Here is a 20,322-nt window from a genome sequence, read left to right as displayed (position 1 = left end):
GTGACCTTTACTGGTGTATCTAATATAATTTTAACCTCATTGAGGAACTCAATGTGAGGGTTAATTAAGTGATTGATGGCTGTTCATGTCTATACAATTTAACGTATTGCTGTAAACTTGGGATTCCACATTTACATTCTCTTAAGTGACGTTTCACAAACGAATTTCGGGAGGAGCGTGCACGGATAATTAACATGGCCAGTTCATCATCATCAGCAATTACACGGTTTACCAATCTGCTCGAGAAAACGCCTATAAATAATCAAGTACATCCTACCTTCGTTATCTCTCGACTTTCAGAATTCGGTTCGCGCAGTTTGCCATCTTATCACAGACTCAATTTTCCATCCAACGAAGAGATCTAACGTTAGACCGGGGATTTTTCAGATCTGCTGCAATTCGCCGGCCCCATGATCACTCCTATCCCGCCTAACACAGCCGCCGAGTACCAAGCGTTATCGCGACACCTGCTCTTCTCGAACAGACACACGCTGCAAAGTGCAAAGCCCCGAGCTCGCCTCGCTCGACACCACCAGAGAAGTAATGGGGCCGCGCCCCAGATCTCACCGAAGCAAAGCCTCACTCACTTCCTGCGGCGGTTCAGCCCTTCACCGCGGCTTTTCCGGCCGCAACGCAGTTCGAGGCTGCCTCCACTAGCGGAGCAGACAGTGTGTTGCAAATTAATATTTTCAGGTGAAGCTGCTTAAATGCAGGTTTCGCTGCTAAAGTTTGTTAAACGATGTTATGACGTAATTCTGTCCGATGTCGATGCCATTTTTAACCATGAAGCCAACAAGGTATTTTTTCAGAGCTGTCATCCACACTGAAATGTCTGAATCCATTAACGTTACACCTGCCTTGCTGTGCATGTCCAAACCTCACTCAGACGATACAGACATAAGTTTCATTCAAATTTCCGGCAGGATCAATTTATGGAAATTTCCCCATTTACTGGCGCGATCACTCAGAATTGATCTAAAACGCAACTGCCCTCGTGTTTTCCGCAGGACAGCAATTGTGAGTAAATTCTCTGTTGTCTTTTAGGACTGTAATATGAAAAGCATGCAAAATAAATTTTTAGAAACCATGTGAAAGTGAATAGCACATAACTGCAAGTTAACGTTACTGCTATAAACATGTCTATTGTCTATTGTCTATTAAACATGCTTCTTTTCAAAAGCCTCTGTTTCTACAGTCCATACTACAACGTGAAAACAGCATCTTCAAATGTATCCACTCTGGAGAGCGTTTAAAAAGGCTGGAAGGTCAAATCGAGAGGAAAAGATGTTTTTTCAACAGGAACATATTAATGTGGACAAGGCTCGAGGAATTGTCTAATGTTACTAACCCCTCTACTTTCCCGCAGCCAACATCTACAGCAGCCGAAGCAAGCATAAGCTGCTTTTACTTGCAACACTGGCCTGCACATCCCAGTATTTCCATCCTGTTACTTCTAACCCCCCTTTTTTCTTTTTAGTGTCCTCCAGCTCAAGTAGCAGACATTAGCATAAGGCTGCCTCTGCTAGCAGTGCAGGCTACACAGGTTCTTCAAGACATCACACACCACAACCCCTTCGCCTGGCCTACAGCTACAACAGCTGAAGCAAACGTGAGGCTGCCTCCATTTGTAAACATGCCCACAACTCTTCCGCTCCCTCATGCTATTAATAACCATTTTTCTGTTCAGCGGTCTCCAGCTCCCGTAGTAAACACTAGCGTAAGGCTGCCTCCGGTAGTAGTGCAGGTTGCACACAGGGTCTTCAGGATTCCCTTCCTGTGACCAACAACACGTGAAGCAAGTGCGAAGCTGCTTCCACTTGCAACCCAGACCCTTACTTTCTTCCTGCTACTTCTTACCTCCTTTTTCCTTTTCAGTGGCCTCCAGCTCCCGTAGTAGACGCTAACGTGAGCATGCCTCCGATAGCGGTGCAGACCCATTCACAACCCTTTTCCGACAACCCTCTCCCCTACTCATTCAATTCAATTCAATTCAATTCAAGTTTATTTGTATAGCGCTTTTTACAATACAAATCGTTACAAAGCAACTTTACAGAAAATTAAAAATAATAATAATAATACAAGACGTAGTCAGCTAGATGATGAACTATCAATATTATTAATTAATAGTAATTATATGATGCAGTCACACATGTAGCAATAATTGTTAGTTCTGTTTGTTGATTCAAGGTTAGGATCATCTGGGGTCCTCTGAGGGTCAGCATCATCTCTTCTCAGGTGTTCTGGATCCAGACTGGAGCTTGTGTAAATCCTAGTTACCACGGGATGTAAATCCCGTGGCAAAACATAGAAACAAGATAGAGACATCATTAGCATAGCTGCTGATCCAACAAAGTAAAATTAGTTTAACCCAAGCTAAAGAATAAAAATGCAGATGCAACTACACTCACAATTTAAGAGATACATTATTCGAATGCTTGGCGAAAGAGATGCGTTTTTAATCTAGATTTAAACAGAGAGAGTGTGTCTGAACCCCGAACATTATCAGGAAGGCTATTCCAGAGTTTGGGAGCCAAATGTGAAAAAGCTCTACCTCCTTTAGTGGACTTTGCTATCCTAGGAACTACCAAAAGTCCAGCGTTTTGTGACCTTAGGGTGCGTGATGGGTTGTAGCGTGGTAGAAGGCTAGTTAGGTACGCAGGAGCTAAACCATTTAGGGCCTTATAGGTAAGTAATGATAATTTGTAACAGATACGGAACTTAATAGGTAGCCAGTGCAGAGACTGTAAAATTGGGGTAATATGATCATATTTTCTTGACCTGGTAAGGACTCTAGCTGCTGCATTTTGGACTACCTGTAGCTTGTTTATTGACGAAGCAGGACAACCACCTAGAAGTGCATTACAATAGTCCAGTCTAGAGGTCATGAATGCATGAACTAGCTTTTCTGCATCAGAAACAGATAACATGTTTCGTAGCTTGGCAATGTTTCTAAGATGGAAGAATGCAGTTTTTGTAACATTGGAAATATGATTTTCAAAAGACAAATTGCTGTCTAATATAACACCCAGATTTCTGACTGTAGAGGAAGTAACAGTACATCCGTCTAGTTGCAGATTGTAATCTACAAGATTCTGTGTGGTGTTTTTTGGTCCAATAATTAATATCTCTGTCTTATCTGAATTTAATTGGAGAAAATTATTTGTCATCCAATCTTTTACATTTTTAACACACTCTGTTAGCTTAGATAATTGGGAAGTTTCATCTGGTCTCGTTGAAATATATAGCTGAGTATCATCAGCATAACAGTGGAAGCTTATTCCGTATTTTCTAATAATATTACCAAGGGGCAACATGTATATTGAAAATAGAAGGGGACCTAGGACGGATCCTTGTGGCACTCCATATTTTACTGATGATAAATGAGATGACACCCCATTTAAGTAAACAAAATGGTAGCGATCGGACAGGTAGGATCTAAACCATCTTAGAGCCTGCCCTTGAATACCTGTATAGTTTTGTAATCGATCTATGAGTATGTCATGATCTATGGTGTCGAACGCAGCACTAAGATCAAGTAAGACTAGAAATGAGATGCAGCCTTGATCTGACGCAAGAAGCAGGTCATTTGTAATTTTAACAAGTGCAGTTTCTGTGCTATGGTGGGGCCTAAAACCTGACTGAAATTCTTCATACAGATCATTTTTATGCAGGAAGGTGCTCAATTGAGCAGACACAACTTTTTCTAAAATTTTAGACATAAATGGAAGATTTGAAATAGGCCTATAATTTGCCAGTACACTAGGATCTAGTTTTGGTTTCTTAATAAGAGGCTTGATAACCGCCAGCTTGAATGGTTTTGGGACGTGACCTAAAGATAACGACGAGTTAATGATATTGAGAAGCGGTTCTTCGGCTACAGGTAACAGCTCTTTTAGTAATTTAGTGGGTACAGGATCTAATAAACATGTTGTTGGTTTAGATACAGTGATAAGTTTATTTAGCTCTTCCTGTCCTATATTTGTAAAGCACTGCAGTTTATCTTTGGGTGCGATGGATGAAACTGAAGTGTTAGACGCTGTAGAATCTACATTCGCTATTGTATTTCTAATGTTATCTATTTTATCAGTGAAGAAATTCATAAAGTCATTACTATTTAACGTTGGTGGAATATTTGAATCAGGTGGCGTCTGGTAATTTGTTAATTTAGCCACTGTGCTAAATAAAAACCTTGGATTGTTTTGGTTATTTTCAATGAGTTTGTGGATATGCTCTGCCCTAGCAGTTTTTAGAGCCTGTCTATAGCTGGACATACTGTTTTTCCATGCAATTTTAAAAACTTCCAAGTTAGTTTTTCTCCATTTGCGTTCAAGACTACGAGTTACTTTCTTGAGAGAGTGAGTATTACTGTTATACCATGGCACAGTACGTTTTTCTCTAACCTTTTTCAATTTGATGGGGGCAACAGCTTCTAATGTATTAGAGAAAATAGTGCCCATGTTGTCAGTAATTTCGTCTAATTCATGTGTATTTTTGGGTACAAATAGCAGTTGAGATAGATCAGGCAGGTTATTTGCGAATCTGTCTTTGGTGGCTGGAACAATAGTTCTGCCCAGACGGTAACGCTGAGACATATAGTTAATATCAGTTATACGCAGCATGCACGATACAAGGAAATGGTCTGTAATATCATCACATTGGGGTACAATATCTATAGCAGTAAGATCGATTCCATGCGATATAATTAGATCTAGTGTATGATTAAAACGATGAGTGGGCCCGGTGACATTTTGCTTGACTCCAAAGGAGTTTATTAGGTCAGTAAACGCAAGTCCTAATGTATCATTTGCATTTTCAACGTGAATATTAAAATCTCCCATGATTAGCGCCTTATCAACTGTAACTAGAAGATCTGAGAGGAAATCTGCAAATTCTTTTAGGAATTCTGTATACGGCCCTGGTGGTCTATACACAGTAGCCAGAGCAAGAGATACATTAGATTTCTTTTGCATGTCTGACAGTGTAACATTTAGCAAAAGTATTTCAAAAGAGTTAAACCTGTATCCTGTTTTCTGGGTAACATTGAGAATATCACTATATATTGTTGCAACACCTCCTCCACGACCAGTCTGACGGGGCTCATGCTTATAACAGTAGTTTGGTGGAGTAGACTCATTTAGACCAAAATAATCATTTGGTTTTAGCCAGGTTTCAGTCAAGCAGAGTACATCAAAACTATTTTCTGTGATCATTTCATTTACAATAACTGCTTTGGGTGTGAGTGATCTAATATTTATGAGCCCAAACTTTAAAAATTGTTTTTGTTCATTTACTTTACATTTTTCTGGTTTAATTACGATAAGATTTTTTCTAGATCCTACATTATATTTTGACCTCACTATTCGGGGAACAGACACAGTCTTAATAGTTTTTACAGCACAAGTACTTTTATCATTTAAGCGGGTGGAACAAAACTCATCATAATAGTTATTAGAGAATTGTCTTACTAGTCACATGGAGCGAAGTGTCCTGGAGATGTTGTCAGAGAGCAGCTCCGCTCCGATTCTGCTGGGGTGTAATCCATCAGCGCGAAACAGCCTAGGACGCTCCCAGAAAAGATTCCAGTTATTAACAAATAGCAGTTTCTGTTCTTTACACCATGACAACAACCATTCATTTAAAGCAAAAAGTCTACTGAACCTTTCGTGTCCTCGTCGATACGTGGGCAGTGGTCCTGACACGACGATCGTCGCCGCGGGCGTCGTGCTGCGAACCGTCTCGATCAGGCTGCTGAAGTCCCTCTTCAGCGTCTCCGTCTGCCGCAGCGTGGTGTCGTTAACCCCGGCGTGAAGCACGACCGCTCTGGGGCTCTCGTCGACCTTCAGGATCGCGGGTATCTGCGCAGAAACATCGAGAACACGAGCACCAGGCAAACAATGAGTGTGCACTTTACCTTCGGCTAACGTAGCACTTACGTCAGACACACTCAGAGTGTGTCTGAACCCCGAACATTATCAGGAAGGCTATTCCAGAGTTTGGGAGCCAAATGTGAAAAAGCTCTACCTCCTTTAGTGGACTTTGCTATCCTAGGAACTACCAAAAGTCCAGCGTTTTGTGACCTTAGGGTGCGTGATGGGTTGTAGCGTGGTAGAAGGCTAGTTAGGTACGCAGGAGCTAAACCATTTAGGGCCTTATAGGTAAGTAATGATAATTTGTAACAGATACGGAACTTAATAGGTAGCCAGTGCAGAGACTGTAAAATTGGGGTAATATGATCATATTTTCTTGACCTGGTAAGGACTCTAGCTGCTGCATTTTGGACTACCTGTAGCTTGTTTATTGACGAAGCAGGACAACCACCTAGAAGTGCATTACAATAGTCCAGTCTAGAGGTCATGAATGCATGAACTAGCTTTTCTGCATCAGAAACAGATAACATGTTTCGTAGCTTGGCAATGTTTCTAAGATGGAAGAATGCAGTTTTTGTAACATTGGAAATATGATTTTCAAAAGACAAATTGCTGTCTAATATAACACCCAGATTTCTGACTGTAGAGGAAGTAACAGTACATCCGTCTAGTTGCAGATTGTAATCTACAAGATTCTGTGTGGTGTTTTTTGGTCCAATAATTAATATCTCTGTCTTATCTGAATTTAATTGGAGAAAATTATTTGTCATCCAATCTTTTACATTTTTAACACACTCTGTTAGCTTAGATAATTGGGAAGTTTCATCTGGTCTCGTTGAAATATATAGCTGAGTATCATCAGCATAACAGTGGAAGCTTATTCCGTATTTTCTAATAATATTACCAAGGGGCAACATGTATATTGAAAATAGAAGGGGACCTAGGACGGATCCTTGTGGCACTCCATATTTTACTGATGATAAATGAGATGACACCCCATTTAAGTAAACAAAATGGTAGCGATCGGACAGGTAGGATCTAAACCATCTTAGAGCCTGCCCTTGAATACCTGTATAGTTTTGTAATCGATCTATGAGTATGTCATGATCTATGGTGTCGAACGCAGCACTAAGATCAAGTAAGACTAGAAATGAGATGCAGCCTTGATCTGACGCAAGAAGCAGGTCATTTGTAATTTTAACAAGTGCAGTTTCTGTGCTATGGTGGGGCCTAAAACCTGACTGAAATTCTTCATACAGATCATTTTTATGCAGGAAGGTGCTCAATTGAGCAGACACAACTTTTTCTAAAATTTTAGACATAAATGGAAGATTTGAAATAGGCCTATAATTTGCCAGTACACTAGGATCTAGTTTTGGTTTCTTAATAAGAGGCTTGATAACCGCCAGCTTGAATGGTTTTGGGACGTGACCTAAAGATAACGACGAGTTAATGATATTGAGAAGCGGTTCTTCGGCTACAGGTAACAGCTCTTTTAGTAATTTAGTGGGTACAGGATCTAATAAACATGTTGTTGGTTTAGATACAGTGATAAGTTTATTTAGCTCTTCCTGTCCTATATTTGTAAAGCACTGCAGTTTATCTTTGGGTGCGATGGATGAAACTGAAGTGTTAGACGCTGTAGAATCTACATTCGCTATTGTATTTCTAATGTTATCTATTTTATCAGTGAAGAAATTCATAAAGTCATTACTATTTAACGTTGGTGGAATATTTGAATCAGGTGGCGTCTGGTAATTTGTTAATTTAGCCACTGTGCTAAATAAAAACCTTGGATTGTTTTGGTTATTTTCAATGAGTTTGTGGATATGCTCTGCCCTAGCAGTTTTTAGAGCCTGTCTATAGCTGGACATACTGTTTTTCCATGCAATTTTAAAAACTTCCAAGTTAGTTTTTCTCCATTTGCGTTCAAGACTACGAGTTACTTTCTTGAGAGAGTGAGTATTACTGTTATACCATGGCACAGTACGTTTTTCTCTAACCTTTTTCAATTTGATGGGGGCAACAGCTTCTAATGTATTAGAGAAAATAGTGCCCATGTTGTCAGTAATTTCGTCTAATTCATGTGTATTTTTGGGTACAAATAGCAGTTGAGATAGATCAGGCAGGTTATTTGCGAATCTGTCTTTGGTGGCTGGAACAATAGTTCTGCCCAGACGGTAACGCTGAGACATATAGTTAATATCAGTTATACGCAGCATGCACGATACAAGGAAATGGTCTGTAATATCATCACATTGGGGTACAATATCTATAGCAGTAAGATCGATTCCATGCGATATAATTAGATCTAGTGTATGATTAAAACGATGAGTGGGCCCGGTGACATTTTGCTTGACTCCAAAGGAGTTTATTAGGTCAGTAAACGCAAGTCCTAATGTATCATTTGCATTTTCAACGTGAATATTAAAATCTCCCATGATTAGCGCCTTATCAACTGTAACTAGAAGATCTGAGAGGAAATCTGCAAATTCTTTTAGGAATTCTGTATACGGCCCTGGTGGTCTATACACAGTAGCCAGAGCAAGAGATACATTAGATTTCTTTTGCATGTCTGACAGTGTAACATTTAGCAAAAGTATTTCAAAAGAGTTAAACCTGTATCCTGTTTTCTGGGTAACATTGAGAATATCACTATATATTGTTGCAACACCTCCTCCACGACCAGTCTGACGGGGCTCATGCTTATAACAGTAGTTTGGTGGAGTAGACTCATTTAGACCAAAATAATCATTTGGTTTTAGCCAGGTTTCAGTCAAGCAGAGTACATCAAAACTATTTTCTGTGATCATTTCATTTACAATAACTGCTTTGGGTGTGAGTGATCTAATATTTATGAGCCCAAACTTTAAAAATTGTTTTTGTTCATTTACTTTACATTTTTCTGGTTTAATTACGATAAGATTTTTTCTAGATCCTACATTATATTTTGACCTCACTATTCGGGGAACAGACACAGTCTTAATAGTTTTTACAGCACAAGTACTTTTATCATTTAAGCGGGTGGAACAAAACTCATCATAATAGTTATTAGAGAATTGTCTTACTAGTCACATGGAGCGAAGTGTCCTGGAGATGTTGTCAGAGAGCAGCTCCGCTCCGATTCTGCTGGGGTGTAATCCATCAGCGCGAAACAGCCTAGGACGCTCCCAGAAAAGATTCCAGTTATTAACAAATAGCAGTTTCTGTTCTTTACACCATGACAACAACCATTCATTTAAAGCAAAAAGTCTACTGAACCTTTCGTGTCCTCGTCGATACGTGGGCAGTGGTCCTGACACGACGATCGTCGCCGCGGGCGTCGTGCTGCGAACCGTCTCGATCAGGCTGCTGAAGTCCCTCTTCAGCGTCTCCGTCTGCCGCAGCGTGGTGTCGTTAACCCCGGCGTGAAGCACGACCGCTCTGGGGCTCTCGTCGACCTTCAGGATCGCGGGTATCTGCGCAGAAACATCGAGAACACGAGCACCAGGCAAACAATGAGTGTGCACTTTACCTTCGGCTAACGTAGCACTTACGTGTCGGACGATGGAGTCTCCGATGATCACAGCGTCGCGTCCTGTCTCGCGGAGGGGAGCGAAGCGGTTCCGGATGGAGATGTCGAAGGCAGGAGGGGGAGAAGTCGTCGCCCGGGACCCGGCTCGCGTCCTCCGCTGTGGATGCACCCAGGGTCCGTGGTGTCCCGGCGTCGCAGTGAAGGACATCTGGGAAGATCGCGTCCTGGGTGCACCGGGCCTGTGCAGAGAAACACACGGAGTAGACGTGGTGGGACTGTTAACAGATCGCTGTATACTTACCCCGGACTTGTGAGCGTCAGCCCGGGATGATTCCAGCGCGGTTCTCCGCTCTCTCAGCTGGGCCTGCCTTACCTCCAGGTCGCGAATCTGCTTTCCCACGGCCTCGAGCTCGAGCTGCACAGAGTGGAGACATTCATCCGCCATTAAAGCAAGTAACAGTGAGTACAGCAGTGGTAATGTGTGTGAATAGAGTATTAGCAATGTTAGCGCAGTTAGCTGCAACCACGCCGCTGATGCTAACGGGCTAAAAGCTAATAGCGGACCCGGGAGATCAAAATAAAACTAGTGATAGCGAGGCGCTCTGATTGTTTTTGTTGTAGAATACAATAGAGGATATATTCACACGTTATATAAACGGAAACGATGATGTATAAAATTGTTTTTTGAGTTAAAAATAGTCAATGAAAAGAATATAGTGACGGAGCTCAAACGCAGTACAGCCGCCAACAACAAAAAGTGTCCAGATTAGTGCTGACCCTCAAAAAGGACTCTGATTCCCTCTCACGTTAACACCTATCTCACCTAACTCATGGCCTGCAGCCCCACAGTCTAACCCCAGTGTGACATTGCCTCTCATATTGGCGCAGGCCCCTATACCCGCCGTTCACCCTCTCTTTCCCCCTCTTTTCATCCACTTCCGAAGCCGTCCCAAGCGTGAGCACGTCTCCGCAGGCGGCTCCAGCAGCTATCTTTCCTCCTCCTCTCTTGCTCCCCCTTCCTTCTCTATGTTCCGCCCTACCCATTCCTCCGAACACCCTTGGCTCAGGCCCCATTGTCCACCATTCCCCTCCTTTCCCCTCTCTCTTCTACTCCCAGAGCTGCCCCAAGTGTGAGCATTCCTCCGCTAATGGCGCAGGCCCCAATGCCCGCCATTTACCCTCTCTTTATTCCACTACCAGAACCATCCCAAGCATAAACACATCTCCGCAGGCAGCTCCAGCAGCTGTCTTTCCTCCTCCTCTCATGCTCCCCATTACTTCTCTGCTCCGCCATACCCTAATGACTCCATATAAAAGAAGATCACCGAACCCTCATCAGCCAACCCCCTTAACGCCAGTCCATCCCTTTTCACTCAAACTTGTGACCCACCATAGCTAACCCTCTTTAACATCCCCTTATCCATCCATAATAGCCCATCCTCACTCCAGGATCCCAGCAGTGCCTGCTCCTGCAGCTAGAGTTGGGCGATATGGTCATTTTTCAAATAGTCATATCGTCAGCCTGTAAGATCGACAATACACGATATTATCATATGATATGGCCACTTTATTTATATTTTTAACCTCCATTCACCTATTCTCCAATACCAAACTCTCCTAGCCTTCCTTCAGCTCAGGAAATCCCAAGCTAAATCCCTTTCCGACCCTCTTTTTCACAGATGACGCCAGCCGCCCTGTCTCCCGTTTTTGGTTCTAAAAGCGCCTAAAGTCTGTCTTATGTCTTTCTGCTATCTCAGCTGATGATTTCTCCATCCATTCCCTCAGAATAGGTGCAGCCATCACAGTGGCTCAAAATGGCCTTTCCCAACATCAGATCCAAACACTCGGTCACTGGTCATCAGAAGTTTTTAAGAGCTACATCCGATCAGACCGCTTAAATCTCAAGAAAGCCCACCAAACCCTCATCAGTCACCCGTTTTTCCCTAGCCATCTCCATTTCTCATTCCAACGGCACCCCGCTCCCGCAGGAGCCTTTCCGCATTCCCTGCTGTTTGTCAGTTGCGTGACACCTGCTTCGCGTTTTCTGTGTCTTTACCATAGACTGTATAAAAATATGGACGTAGTGTCCGTGACGTCACCCGTAGACTACTGAAGTGAGTCTTTACTCACCAGAATCGTGCCTGACGCGGCGTTGACGCGCTGCTGCTACTGTAGGTGACATAGAGGGAGACCGCCGAGGTGCCGACAGACCAGGATCTTGTCTTCACTACAACAATATCTATACTTCATGTTAAGCATAAATATAAAGCCTACTGATAAAGGACACCGTCAACAGTATTGACGGTGTTTGACAGGTGCAATATGCCAGTGTGTCACCGGCCTAAAGTTTTCAAAAGGCATCACGCGAGTGTGAACATCACTACAACTAGGAAAAACGACTGTAATTCAAACGCAGCTCCCGTCGGCATTTAAACAGACCTTTGCTCTTAATTCTGATCGGTCCAACGCAATAACGAAATCTGAGCAGGTCTCAAAACTGAAACTGTTCATGCTGCACTTTACACTTTGGAAAAGTTATATATATATTTTAAATATGAGCAGGCCTACAAGCTGGGATTGGTAATGCTGCACTGTAATCATAGTTATTTATTTATATTTTTTATTATATTTCATTATATGATATTGGTTTGAGACTGAGAGTATTTTATTTAGTGGAGAACTTTGCAGCAGTATTTTATTTCTTATTCTTTTTTTATTTTATATATATTTTATTAAAAAGTATTTTTTTTAAAAAGTTTAAACAAATTGTTCAAAACAGTTTATAGTAATAAACAACCTGCAGTTTAATGTTTGCATTTCTTTCCCTTACTGTACCGAAAATGAACCAAACCGTGACTTTAAAACCGAGGTACTTACCGAACCGTGATTTTTGCGTACCGTTACACCCCTAGTAGTCAGTAAATGTTTTTTCTTCCTGCAGTTCAACAGCATGGAGCAGCTGTGCATCAACTTCACTAATGAGAAACTGCAACAGTTTTTCAACCACCACATGTTTGTGCTGGAACAAGAGGAGTACAAGAAGGAGGGCATTGTTTGGGAGTTCATTGACTTCGGGATGGATTTGGCTGCTTGCATTGAGCTCATTGAGAAGGTTTTTAACTGTTTTATGAACCTTTCAATTTCCATTTTCCATTCTCAAAAATTACTAATTTGTAGAAATAAACAACATTATTTTATAAACAGCCCATGGGTATCTTCTCCATCCTTGAAGAGGATTGCATGTTCCCCAAGGCTACAGACACTTCCTTCAAGAACAAGCTGTATGATCAGCATCTTGGCAAGTGCAATGGTTTCCAAAAAAAAACAAAGCCTGCCAAAGGCAAGGCCGAGGCCCACTTCTCCCTGGTCCACTACGCTGGAACTGTGGACTACAACATTGCTGGCTGGTTGGATCCACTGAATAAGTCTGTTGTGCAGCTTTACCAGAAGTCTTCTGTCAAACTGCTGGCTACTCTCTACCCACCTGTTGTGGAAGGTAATGAGGAAAAAAAAAGTGTTACTGATATAAGTAAAGACATTAATTTAACCAACATTTGATTCAGTTTTGCACTTTCTTTCTTGTTTTTGCATTTATATGTGTTAATTTGTATTTTTATCTCAATAGAAACCGGTGGCAAGAAGTGAGGAAATAAGAAGGGTGGTTCCATGCAGACTGTGTCCTCCCAGTTCAGGGTATGATGCACAGCAATTGTATTTGCTGTATTTGAGGGGGGAAAACAAAACAAAGCATGATGTCCCTTTTCTGTTCTCCACAGGAGAATTTGGGCAAGCTTATGACCAACTTGAGGAGCACTCACCCTCACTGTGTGCGTTGTCTGATTCCCAATGAGTCCAAGACTCCAGGTAAAGTACTAAAGGGCTAACAGATATTCTGGCATTAATACAATATTCAGTATTAATCTTAATTTACCTAGCTCAGGGGTAGGCAAGTTCGGTCCTAGAGAGCCGCATACCTGCAGTGTTCAGCTTCAACCTTAATCAAACACACCTGAACAAGCTTATCAATCCACTCAGGATTACCACGGTACAGGAAGGTGAGGTTTTTTTTTCAAGGTTGGAGCTGAACTGTGCAGGACTGCGGCTCTTTAGGACCGAACTTGCCTACCCCTGACCTAGCTCATGTAGTAAATGGTTCCCTACAGGTCTGATGGAGAACTTCCTGGTTATCCACCAGCTGAGGTGTAACGGTGTGCTGGAGGGCATCAGAATCTGCAGAAAGGGCTTCCCCAACAGAATCCTCTATGGTGACTTCAAGCAGAGGTAAATGCGAATGTGAAAACACCAATTACTGTATGAGGCTCTTAACTAAAAAATATGAAGGATTTTGATCAATTTAACACAGATACAAGGTGCTGAATGCCAGTGTAATTCCAGAGGGGCAGTTTATTGACAACAAGAAGGCTTGTCAGAAACTCCTAGGATCCATAGATATCGATCATGACCAGTACAGATTTGGACACACAAAGGTTCATGTTCTACTTTACAGCCTTTCAAAGATTTATTAATCATGATTATTAAGCCTATACAGGTAAATCAATATCATTTGATTTGCTGTTATGTATAAATGTAGGTGTTCCTCAAAGCTGGTTTTCTGGGTACTCTTGAGGAGATACGTGATGAGAAACTGGCTGCTCTGGTCACAATGACTCAAGCTCTTTGCCGTGGTTACGTGATGAGGAGGGAGTTTGTGAAGATGATGGAGAGGAGGTGAGTAGTGTCATAAAGAAAGATGACTATGTGATAACTGTGTGAATGGTTAATGATGATTCTATAATTTAATTATGAATTATTCATAGGGAGTCCATTTACACCATCCAATACAACATCCGCTCATTCATGAATGTCAAACACTGGCCATGGATGAAAGTTTACTACAAGATTAAGCCTCTGCTGAAGAGTGCTGAGACTGAGAAGGAGTTGGCAACCATGAAAGAGGACTTTACGAAATGCAAAGAAGATCTTGCCAAGGCTGAAGCCAAAAAGAAGGAGCTTGAAGAGAAGATGGTGGCACTGCTGCAAGAGAAAAATGATCTGCAGCTGCAAGTGGCTTCTGTGAGTTTTCCTAATTGAATTGACTGAATTTTGGCTCCATTAAAAATAGCAATGTGGTTTCCAGTGATTATAGCGATCTATTTTACTAACAGGAAGCTGAGAATCTCTCAGATGCTGAAGAAAGGTGTGAGGGTCTGATCAAGAGCAAAATCCAGCTTGAAGCTAAACTCAAAGAGACAACTGAGAGACTGGAGGATGAAGAAGAAATTAATGCTGAACTGACAGCCAAGAAGAGAAAACTGGAGGATGAGTGCTCTGAGCTAAAGAAAGACATAGATGACCTGGAGCTGACCTTGGCTAAAGTGGAAAAGGAGAAACACGCCACTGAGAATAAGGTTGGATTAAGATTAGATTTAATATCTATTTTGTTATGTTTATATATAATATTAATTGTTGGAAAAAATAAGATCATTTGGAACAAAAAATCCCACAGGTCAAGAACTTGACTGAGGAAATGGCATCTCAGGATGAGAGCATTGCCAAACTTACAAAAGAGAAGAAAGCTCTCCAAGAGGCACATCAGCAGAACCTGGATGATCTTCAGGCAGAGGAGGACAAAGTCAACACCCTGACCAAATCCAAGACAAAACTTGAGCAGCAAGTTGATGATGTGAGTTACTAATTAAATAAGTCATTAATATGTTAAAGGGCTTTTTTGCCCTGAACATATTTTATATATCATTTTCCCATAGCTTGAGGGCTCCCTTGAACAAGAGAAGAAGCTCCGCATGGATCTTGAGAGAGCAAAGAGAAAGCTTGAAGGAGACCTGAAATTAGCACAAGAGTCCATCATGGACCTGGAGAATGACAAGCAGCAATCTGACGAGAAACTTAAAAAGTAATTAAAACATGAAATCTTTTATTAAAAACTTTTTTTGTTGTTTTGGTATTGTTTTACAACCACTTATTATTGAATACCCACAGGAAAGACTTTGAAACAAGCCAGCTGCTCAGCAAGATTGAAGATGAACAATCTCTGGGTGCTCAACTCCAGAAGAAGATCAAGGAGCTTCAGGTATTTCTTAATTTTTTTTTCATTAGTATATATATATATATATATATATATATATATATATATATATATATATATATATATATATATATATTATTTAGTATAAAAGCTAAAGGTGACATAAAAATTAGTAAGATTTCATTGATTACTTGCCACTGTAGGCTCGCATTGAGGAACTGGAGGAAGAGATTGAGGCTGAGCGTGCTGCTCGTGCCAAGGTTGAGAAGCAGAGAGCTGATCTCTCCAGGGAACTTGAGGAGATCAGTGAGAGGCTTGAGAAGGCTGGAAGAGCCACTGCTGCTCAGATCGAGATGAATAAGAAGCGTGAAGCTGAATTCCAGAAGCTGCGTCGTGATCTTGAAGAGTCCACCCTCCAGCATGAAGCTACTGCTGCAGCCCTCCGTAAGAAGCAGGCACTTATTAGAGTAAGCACACATATTAAAAAGTTTGTTTTGATATTAACTAAAAGAGATATTGCACAGTCTGACAGTGAATCTAAATCTAAACAGGTGAGTTTGGTCGTCAGCTGGAGGAGAAGGAGGCTCTGGTTTCTCAGCTCACCAGAGGAAAACAAGCTTTCACTCAGCAAATTGAGGAGCTTAAGAGGCAGATTGAAGAGGAGGTTAATGTAATACAGCATGATCAATACAAACACATATTTTCTACTTACTATACAACAAAGCTAATATAATGTTTTCTTTGTCTCCTAGGCTAAGAATGCACTGGCCCATGCTGTGCAATCAGCCCGTCATGACTGTGATCTGCTCCGTGAGCAGTTTGAGGAAGAGCAGGAGGCAAAGGCTGAGCTGCAGCGGGGAATGTCAAAGGCCAATAGTGAAGTTGCTCAGTGGAGAACCAAATATGAAACTGATGCCATCCAGCGCACTGAGGAGCTTGAAGAGGCCAAGTATGAACATCACAAGAGCTGATTAATATGATGTTTTTATATGGAAAAAAAGCTTTCATGTTAAAATGTTCACAAATTCATAACAGGAAGAAGCTGGCTCAGCGCCTTCAAGAGGCAGAGGAACAAATTGAGGCTGTGAACTCCAAATGTGCATCTCTGGAGAAGACCAAACAGAGACTCCAGGGTGAGGTGGAGGACCTCATGATTGATGTGGAGAGAGCCAACTCTTTGGCTGCCAACCTTGACAAGAAGCAGAGGAACTTTGACAAGGTAACAAGTTTAAATCATTATGTAATATTCACATTTTTTAAATATTGCTGAAACGGACTTTGATCAACATGTTGCTACCAACCTGACCCTGAAATATGTCCATTAAAGGTCCTGGCAGAATGGAAGCAGAAATATGAAGAAGGTCAGGCACAGCTGGAAGGAGCCCAGAAAGAGGCTCGTTCACTCAGCACTGAGCTGTTCAAGATGAAGAACTCCTATGAGGAGTCTCTGGATCAGCTGGAGACCCTCAAGAGAGAGAACAAGAATCTGCAGCGTAAGAATGAAACATTATAAAGTAAACATATATGATTACTGAATGTTCAAAATGATACAAATTATATTTTTTCTATGTACAGAGGAGATTTCAGATCTGACAGAGCAGTTAGGTGAGACAGGTAAGAGCATCCATGAGCTGGAAAAGGCCAAGAAACAAGTGGAGACTGAGAAGGCAGAGATTCAGACCGCCCTGGAGGAGGCTGAAGTGAGTATCTGGAGATTAACTGTAATTCTTGCTAAAACCATTATACTGTGTTGTTCATTCTGAAATGTAAATGTTGCTTTTATTATTAATAGGGCACTCTGGAGCACGAGGAGTCCAAGATTCTTCGTGTCCAGCTTGAGCTAAACCAGGTCAAGGGTGAGGTTGACAGGAAGCTTGCAGAGAAGGATGAGGAGATGGAGCAGATCAAGAGGAACAGCAAGAGAGTCACTGAATCCATGCAGAGCACTCTGGACTCTGAGGTCAGGAGCAGGAATGATGCCCTGAGAATCAAGAAGAAGATGGAGGGAGACCTTAATGAGATGGAGATTCAGCTGAGCCACGCCAATCGCCAGGCTGCTGAGGCCCAGAAACAGCTCAGGAACGTTCAGGGACAACTCAAGGTAAGTGACTTCTCTTTGACTTTAAGTTACATTATGTTTGTATAATCTAACCTTTGTTTAGTAAAGAGCAACAGAAAGCACACTGCAAGCTTATTGTAAAGCTATTGTTATGTTCAGGATGCCCAACTGCACCTTGATGATGCTCTGAGAGGACAGGAAAACATGAAGGAGCAGGTGGCCATGGTGGAGCGCAGAAACACTCTGATGCAAGCTGAGATTGAGGAGCTGAGAGCTGCTCTGGAGCAGACAGAGAGAGGCCGCAAAGTGGCTGAACAAGAGCTGGTGGACGCCAGTGAGCGTGTCGGACTGTTGCACTCTCAGGTAAGGGCATATTGTTTTTACAATGAAATTAAGGATATTGAGAGCATCATTTAAAATATTAATGTTGTTGCTTTTCATGTTGCAGAACACAAGTCTCCTGAACACCAAGAAGAAGCTTGAGGCTGACCTTGTTCAGATCCAGAGTGAAGTTGACGACACTGTTCAGGAAGCCAGGAATGCAGAGAAGGCCAAGAAGGCCATCACTGATGTGAGAAACAGTAGTTGCCAAATGATTCACAAGACATGTGTCCTGAAAAATGTGTATCTAATGAATTTCTGTATTTGTGCAAAAGGCTGCAATGATGGCAGAAGAGCTGAAGAAGGAGCAGGACACCAGTGCTCACCTTGAGAGGATGAAGAAGAATCTGGAGGTTACAGTGAAGGACCTGCAGCACCGTCTGGATGAGGCTGAGAATCTGGCCGCGAAGGGAGGAAAGAAACAACTCCAGAAACTGGAGAATAGGGTAAAGATTTTTAAGATTTTTTTTTCCATCTAAAATATAATTTTAGGATGAAATTTCTTGAAGATGTTGCTTAGACTTATTCCTAAAATTAAAGCACCATCTCAGCTTCCAAAAGTAGTTACCAGGCAATAACTACTCAGGTATACACTTGTCTGAAAACTTTTATGTGCTATCAAAGGTCCGTGAACTTGAGGCTAAAATTGAAGCAGAACAGAGACATGGAATTGATGCTGTTAAGGGTGTCTGTAAATATGAGAGGAGAGTGAAAGAGCTGTCTTATCAGGTATGATCATACCCAACCAATTCCACAGATTCATCCATACAAATCTATTAAATATTTTTTTATTGTTTGTAGACTGAGGAGGATAAGAAGAACATCAACAGACTTCAGGATCTGGTTGATAAGCTGCAGCTGAAGGTCAAAGGCTACAAAAGACAGGCTGAGGAGGCGGTATGTTAAATTTATTAAGCTGGAAACCCTTAAATTTTTTTGAATTAATTAGTCATTTATTTACTGGTGGGATATCACTGATGTACCACAGCTTAGTTAAAGGAGTCATGACCCACAATTTTCACTTTTCCATGAGAATCAATGTATGTTATGATTGCCTAACGATTATACACTGGCCGGGAAGCCGATATTTAAAAGTGAAGCGTTTGTTTACCTCAGGGTTTGTAAAATAGCCCACGTGCACGCGCACTCAAATACGAGATTTTGATTTCTTCCCCGTCTTGACGTCAAGACGGGGCAGGATATACCATATATGGACACCGCAGCAGGAAGCTCGCCCCTTCCCCTCTCCCCCTCATATTCAGTCGCGAAAGACACTGGAGTAGTGCACACGTGAGTTGCTCTGTGGTTGACTGCCAGAATCAACATGTAAATGTGTTTTCTCTACCAAGAATGGACCTAGCTATCAGAGACCAGTGGATTAAATTCATTTTTAATGACGCGGTTCCTTCAACCCTTCCACTGGCTTATCGTTACGTGTTTGTGCTAAACATCATACGCCGAAATCCTTCACAAATTTGGGGCAATATCAGGCGAAGTTGGCATCGAAGCTCTGGAAAAGCGCCATTCCAACAAAATTCCCTGCAATTGAAATGGTAAGTTGCAATTGTTTTTATTGCTCTACTGTGTGTAACAAACAGCATAACTGCTAATGCAGCTATTGTATGCTATTGCGTCTGTCACTAGACAAATAAACGAAAGACTGGAGGTGAAGTAATTATTTATGTTCCCTGTAAACGGACTGCAAAAACGGACTTTTGACTGCATTATAATGATTTCTTAATTTAGAATATGATCAAGATTGCGTAGGTTGATGTGTTCGGGGAATTTGCCAGTTAATAGTAACATTTAAAGCCCCTTAAATAAACGAAATGACTCGAAAAAAGATTTGTTCATTTTGATGAACGACTTTGAACAAGAGAGTCTGGCGTTGCCAGATTGGGTGTTTTTTCCACTACATATTAAGGCCGGTTTACGGTGTGTTTTAGGTGGGTTTTCGCCTGGAAGGCTTTATAGAAATCTGGCATCCTACTGAACGAAGTTAAACTGTCATTGAACTATCGTTCAATGAACGCGTCCAGGCACAACTCTGGCGGGAGTATTAGCTTCGAGGTATGGGGAATGGCTGCTAACGTACTTTGCAAAAAACAAATGACTGAGATCATCATGAATTCGGTTATTGATTATTTATTGCCTAACGCTTACATGAGGCCCCGTCTAGTTTGTGTGTGTGTGTGCTCACGTCTTATATTTGTGTGTGTGTGCTGTGCTCACGTCTCATATGAGTAACTTTATGTGCGTAGATAGTTCATATACATGTATGTGTGACTAGTACTTAGTATATATGCAAGCGTGTTTCATATGTGTGCGTGAATGAAGTTTGATTTAAGCCCTAAACGGCGCTGGCCGGGAAGCCGGTCGCGTTCATTCACAACTTGCGCCATGATGTCAGTTTGTAATGATATGCTAAAGCGTTACCTGCTGTGTCAACCCCCCTCCT

General features: G+C 41.7%; 1 pseudogene; it reads left to right on the top strand.

Annotated features, from left to right (window-relative positions):
* Positions 1-410: 410 nt before the first annotated feature.
* Positions 411-20,322, top strand: part of LOC132135195 (myosin heavy chain, fast skeletal muscle-like) — a 28,895-nt pseudogene continuing 8,983 nt past the window's right edge.

The sequence above is a fragment of the Carassius carassius genome, chromosome 4 (assembly GCF_963082965.1).
Source record: "Carassius carassius chromosome 4, fCarCar2.1, whole genome shotgun sequence".
NCBI classification, from domain to species: Eukaryota; Metazoa; Chordata; class Actinopteri; order Cypriniformes; family Cyprinidae; genus Carassius; species Carassius carassius.
The sequence above is the reverse complement of the archived record's forward strand: the minus strand, read 5'-3'. Positions and strand labels throughout refer to the sequence as shown.